The sequence below is a fragment of the Cricetulus griseus genome (assembly GCF_003668045.3).
Source record: "Cricetulus griseus strain 17A/GY chromosome 1 unlocalized genomic scaffold, alternate assembly CriGri-PICRH-1.0 chr1_0, whole genome shotgun sequence".
NCBI classification, from domain to species: Eukaryota; Metazoa; Chordata; class Mammalia; order Rodentia; family Cricetidae; genus Cricetulus; species Cricetulus griseus.
In genome coordinates this window covers 136,654,049-136,660,229 of record NW_023276806.1, presented here as the reverse complement: position 1 = coordinate 136,660,229, position 6,181 = coordinate 136,654,049, and the positions used below count along the sequence as shown (strand labels likewise).

At 41.6% G+C, this 6,181-nt stretch overlaps 1 long non-coding RNA gene across 1 annotated transcript; it reads left to right on the top strand.

The window, feature by feature from the left end:
- The first annotated feature begins 248 nt into the window (after window positions 1-248).
- LOC118238223 lies at window positions 249-5,751 on the top strand. Its single transcript, XR_004772058.1, has 3 exons — window positions 249-2,175; window positions 4,619-4,729; window positions 5,457-5,751. It is a non-coding gene; the product is annotated as an uncharacterized LOC118238223 (long non-coding RNA).
- The last annotated feature ends 430 nt before the right edge of the window (window positions 5,752-6,181 follow it).

Genomic DNA, 6,181 nt, shown 5'->3' with positions numbered 1-6,181 from the left:
GACATACTGCGGCCATAGCCGTCCTACAATGCAGGGATAGTATTTAAAAGTCATGGTCTTCTAGCCGGGCGTTGGTGGAGCACGCCTTTAATCCCAGCATTCAGGAGGCAGAAACAGGCGGATCTCTGTGAGTTGGAGGCCAGCCTGGTCTACAGAGCGAGTGCCAGGAAAGGCTCCAAAGCTACACAGAGAAACCCTGTCTTGAAAAAAACAAACAAAAAAAAAACCAAAAAAAAAAAGTCATGGTCTTCTTTAAGAAGCACTATAAAATACTGTCTTACTGTACAAGCATTGTTTATTATGTAATTGCCCATTTGTTAATTGTAAAAACTGCAATGTTTACTAAATCCAAAATCTCTTATGCTGTTATCTAATGAAGGTGTTTGTCATACCCAAATGCCACGTGCATAGGGTCGACCATCTGCAGGTCAAACACACTTTTAAATGAAACTCCATTTGTAGTGAATATATATGTACAGGCATCTTTCTTTATTTTAGATTTCATTTTCATGTGTGTGAGTGTTTTGCTTGCATGTATTTTTGTGCATTATGTGCATGCCCAATGCAAAATTTCCCTGGAACTGGAGTTACAGACCGTGGTTAGCTGCCATGTGGATACTGGAAATCCAACCTGGGTCTTCTGGAAAAGCAGCCGGTGCTCTTAAATGCTGAGCCATCTCTCCAGCCCTCAGACATTTTCCTTGCCATTCTCTAACCAATGTATAAAATTATTTATATGTCATTTACCTTATATTTAATATAAATCATTATAAAGGTATTTTAATTGGGGAATGCAGTTTTATAGAGAGACTTGTGTGTGCACTAGTATCTGAGGGGGTTAAGAATCAATCCCCCATAAAAGCAGAGGGACTCTGCTACAAGGAATCCAGAGCCAGGGGAGAAAAACTAAACTTGATCTTGCTCTTGGGTATAAATTGGTTAATGTTCCCAGAAGGAAAACCTTGTTTCCAGGGACAGAAGTCCAGTGTCTCTAAGGTTCTGCTGCACAGTTGGAATTCCTTCCTGTTAGGTCTCAAACCCAGTTCAAAGGGCTAAAACTAAGGTGCCTATTTAACATATCAAAGCACACCTGGCTGCCAGGTTCTCCCAGCATCCCTCAGTCCCTACCTACCTGGTATGGCTGGCACACCCCACCTCCTACCCTGAACCTCTCCAGCCCAGGGGCTGGGTTGCCCTTGCTTATATGACCCAGCCATCTTGGTTACTTGGCCATTTACTCTCTTTGCCATTCGTCCTGGCCACCTTATTTGGCAGCTTCTCTCTTGCCCTCCTTCCTGCCTCTCTTCTCATGGTCTGGTTTAGTCAGTTGTCCATGATCAGCCTGGACTATTCCCTCTGCCTGTTTCCCCCTGAAATCTACAATAAAAATATTATCCATACTTTTGGAGTAGTTATGTTCTCCTCTTATTTCATTTTTTTCATTCACTTACTTCACACATGGTTACTGTTTCCACCCTCATGTAGAATCGGGCTTTAGCAGAAGTCCCCAAGTTAACGTTTTAGCCTGTGTTTCACCTGAACCCTCAGCAGCCTTTGGCATTGATGAGTATCCTATCTTGTAATGTTTGTCTGTTGCTTGCCTTCTCAAGTCCCCCCACCCGCCCCCCTCCCCGTGCCCATCTGGCCATTTATATTCTCATCCATCTTAGCCTCCTCTGCTGGCCTCCTTTATTGGTGTTCCCTCACATTTTCACTCTGAAATGCACCCCTCAAATATCCATGACCTACATGCTAATGACTTCTAATCTGTTAATGCCTCAGGGAGAGATGGGGTTTGGAGAGCACCTCCCCATCTGTGCCTAGATTTGGCTGGATTCATCTTGTGCAGGCAAACACTAGATGCTGTGAGTTCATGGGTTCTGAAACCTTGTCAATATTCTGTAGCAGTTTCCTCCAAGACTATAATCTCCCACCTTGCAGTGAATCTCCTTAAGACATCAGGTAAACAATTCAAAACAGCTTCAGGAAGTCCCTGAAACTGAACACATTCAGTAGGCCCTTTCTTCACAAGAGTGAACACTCCAAGTAGCCTAGAGTGACTCTCTGACAAAGCATGCTGCAAAGAAGATTCTGGGACCAGACTGGCTGCTTGGAAGAGATTTACACCAACTGAGTCACCTGGAAAAGACACTCTAACTCCTCATCTATACTCCCGTAAGTAACAACTCCCTCCTGCCCCCCCCAAAAAAAACCTTCATTGGTTCACTAAGTTGGACTTTAGTGGTATCCATATTTTGGTCTGTCATGGGCTCCCTATCTGTAAGGAGACTGGTATGTTGTCTCTCCCCAGGAAAAGTCTTGTTACATGGCAATCAAGTCCAGAATTTTGCATTTCACTGCACCCCTCCTCATCTGACTGTAGTAGCATCTTGCCTTGCCAGTAAATTTGTGTTAGTGGCCACACCCCTTTGATGTCAACCTGACCAGAAGGTAGAGAAGCACAGGGAGGGTCTCTCTCTCTCTTGGGTCTCCAAGAGAGCTTCCGAAGGCCAGAGACTGCAACTTCTGGAGCAGGAACACTGCAGCGGTTGTTTACTATTATCTGTGTAAGTTGTTCCCCAACAAAACACCCATTTATCATTTGTCTTGGGTCTAGTGAACTCATTAATACCCCGCCTTCATCTGGCTCTTACATTCTTTCTACCTTCTCTTCAGAGATGTTCCCCACTGTAGGAGAAAATGCCCTAATGTAGGAAAAATACTTGACACACTGAGCTTATAGATAAGAACGATGGCACACCCATGCTCTGGAACTCAGAACAGTGAATTCTGAAGTAATGTGAGTAGCCACTAACTGGCCTGTGGATAAGTCTACATTCTCTCGGGTTCCTTTAATGTGCTTTTTCCGAATGGAGACCCTGGTGGTATGAGCACTCATCATCTAATCCGTGGTGAGATGCTAACCAATCATAGTTGACTGGTTTCCATTATCTAAGTGTTTACTTACAAGAAATAAAGCAGATGCTGTTCCCCGGAGTGGTTTATCTCCATGAGCTATACTGACCTTTGCACCGGCATTGCTGTGCTGGCTGGCTTAGCACCCTAAGCCTTATGATAGCAGAAGGGAAGGTTGAGAAAGAAAAAATTCTGAAGGTAGAAACATAATTATATTTCCTGATGTAATAACTGATTCAAGCAAGGCTTACAAAGGAATGCAATGCCATTACTTGAAAAGTCTTTAAAGAATTCATAATCTTGGGCTGGAGAGGTGACTCAGAGGTTAAGAGCACTGGCTGCTCTTTCAGAGGTCCTGAGTTTAATTCCCAACAACCACATGGTAGCTTACAACCATCTGTAGTGAGATCTGGTGCCCTCTTATGGCTTGCAAGGATATGTGCAGGCAGAATACTGTATTCATAATAAATAAATATTAAAAAGGAAAAAAAGAATCAATAATCTTACACAGTAAATATTGCCAGTCATAAAATGTGTACCTGTATCATGTACAAACTTGTAACCTGTTACTGGTACCTTTAGTCGTCAAATAGACGTGTGTGTCTCCTGCCATGGTGAATTATGATGAGCATAAAATCAGCTGTGAAGTGTTGCTACCCAAAATATTTTGCCTAGTTTTAGTCAATGTATAATGCAAAGCACATGTATACTTTAAAACTTTCTATTGACCACCTTAAAAAAAACCAAATACATGTTGTTTATTTAAATTACATATCTGAAGTATTATTTCAAAATAGTAATCAACTATGGTGGTGTGAATGAGAATGGCCCCCATAGGCACTATGTTTGAATGCTTGGTCCCCAGTTGATGGAACTGTTTGGGAAGGATTAGGAGGTGTGACTTTGTTGGAGGGAGGTTTCAAAAGCCAATTCCATTCCCAGTTAGATCTCTCCACCTTGTACTTGAGAACTGAGATGTAAGCTTTCATGTACTGCTTCAGTGCCATGCCTGCCTGCTACCATGTTCCCCACCACGATGGTCTTGAACTCTAACCCTCTGGAGTCAGATAAATGCTTTCTTTTATAAGTTGCCCTGGTCACAGAGTTTTGTCATGATGGCAGAAAAGTAGCTATGACTTCAACATAAAAAGTGGCAATGTCCTTTCCTTTGTGCTGGGACTTTGAAATCATTGTGTGTAATACCGTGACACACCTCAATTTGAGCCACTTACATTTCATGTGTTAGTAAGTACTGTGTAGGGCAGCACTTTATAAACATAATTTCCAGTTTGCCTCAGATCCAATGAGCAGGGATACTAACCAACAGATACCTGGAGGGCCCAGGAGATCTAGAACAGAACTCTGAAAATGTGCTTTGCTGAGGTCCAGAGAATGTGTTAGGTATGACAGGCCACGTGCGGACAGGCCACGTGGGGACAGGCCACGTGTGGACAGGCCACGTGCGGACAGGCCACGTACAGACTGCATTCACTAAATCCCCTTCCCATCTGCTCCCTTCTTCCTTCATGTTCTTCTTCCACTTCATTTTTGAATAACCCCTTAAAATATAAAAAAAACTATTCTTCACTTAGAGGCTGTGGAAAGTCAGGTTATGTTTTGCTAACACCTAATATAGAAAATGGAATGTTCTCTGTAAAAAAAATTAATTGACTCAGATTTTTTCAACATCACACATATGCAGGTAGTGAGAGAACAAGAGTGATTCCCAGGTCACCCATGGGCAGTCCATGAAGATGAGACTCAAGACAAGTGGGCTGGATCTAGAGTTTGCTGGTTGGAGACTGTGAGATCAGTAAGTAGCTACTAAATGATTTTTTGTTTTTAAGCTTAGCCATTCTCTTCTGAAAACATGGTGACTAATCTCCTATAAGCCATGATCTGATGCCATTGTCCCCTTAAGATCTATCCTGGAAAATGCTTATTAAACAAGCCAATTCATCTGAATTGGGAACCCAAATCTCTAAATGTTTAATACATACCAATTCTTATTTAGATTTGTGTGTGTGTGTGTGTGTGTGTGTGTGTGTGTGTGTGTGTGTGTGTGTTAGATAGTGTCTTTTGTGGTAATACTTTAAATATGTTTGCTGCAGTATATCTAAATGGCATCAATTTAGATAACACTGTCAAGGTATCATTAGTAAAACTTAAACAATTTATTGTGTGAGTGGGGAGGGAATAAAGTTTAGTGACCTGTTTAATGAATGTGATAAGGTAAGGAGGCAATTAAGATGTAGCCATGATAATGGCAACTTCATGGCTGTGCTGAAAGCGATTCAAATTAATTTATCTTGACAAATGTTTAAAATAGTGTTCCATCTGTTTTGTTTGTGAAACTGGGGTCCAAAGGGGAACAGTAGGGTTCAGGCAGGAAATGAGTCAATAATAACATCACTATACAGATTGACAGTTATGCACAAGGTAGAAATAAAAATAAAACACGTTGTATTTCAGTCAACAAATATGTACTCATGTGTTGTAGTTTTACTGCCTACTGATCCCAGGCTCCCCACTATTTCTAGGCCCCTGGGGAACTGTACTTCATCTGCATTCTTATGGCCAGTTGACTTCCTTTGGCCAATGGAAGAAGTCCTTTCAGAATAGAAGCATTAAACTCTGGAAGCTCCACTTTCCACTCCTGGTTTTCCTTTGCCCGGTGATTTTCAACACTATGTGGTGAGATACTGTGACATCGTATGATAGGCGGTGCAAGAGGAACCTTGAAATATTTATCTACTCAGATAGTGGAGCTCTTTCTCATTTCATCTGAACTTAACCTGTCTTCCTGATATAATAGAAGGTCTTATAGTAAGGATGTATTTTTGGTGAATACAGTGAGAGATTAAAAAAAAAAATGAGCTCTTGCCAAAAGTCTCCTGTGTCTTAATTAAGCTATGTATACTGGCAATTAATAGAACAAAGGTGTGGAAAATTGTGCTGGTGACCTTACCTGAGGAGCTGTGAATGCCAGACTATGGAGACACTACCAAAAGGAACATAAGGAGATGCCCCCACCCCCAAAGAGTTGGTATCTGTGTCTCTAATTCATTCCTTAGGATCAAGACTTGCCTTTAACGAGAGCAAGAAGGGGAAAAGGGACACAAAGTAAAAGGCAACTAATTCATTAATACTAATGTTAAGCCTTTGTCTCTAAATATTAAACCAAAGCAATAGCCTCATTCCCTTCAGTTACAATCCCACTTAGTTTACTTTAATCGCATAAGTGTTTCTTCATGCTAAAATGTTT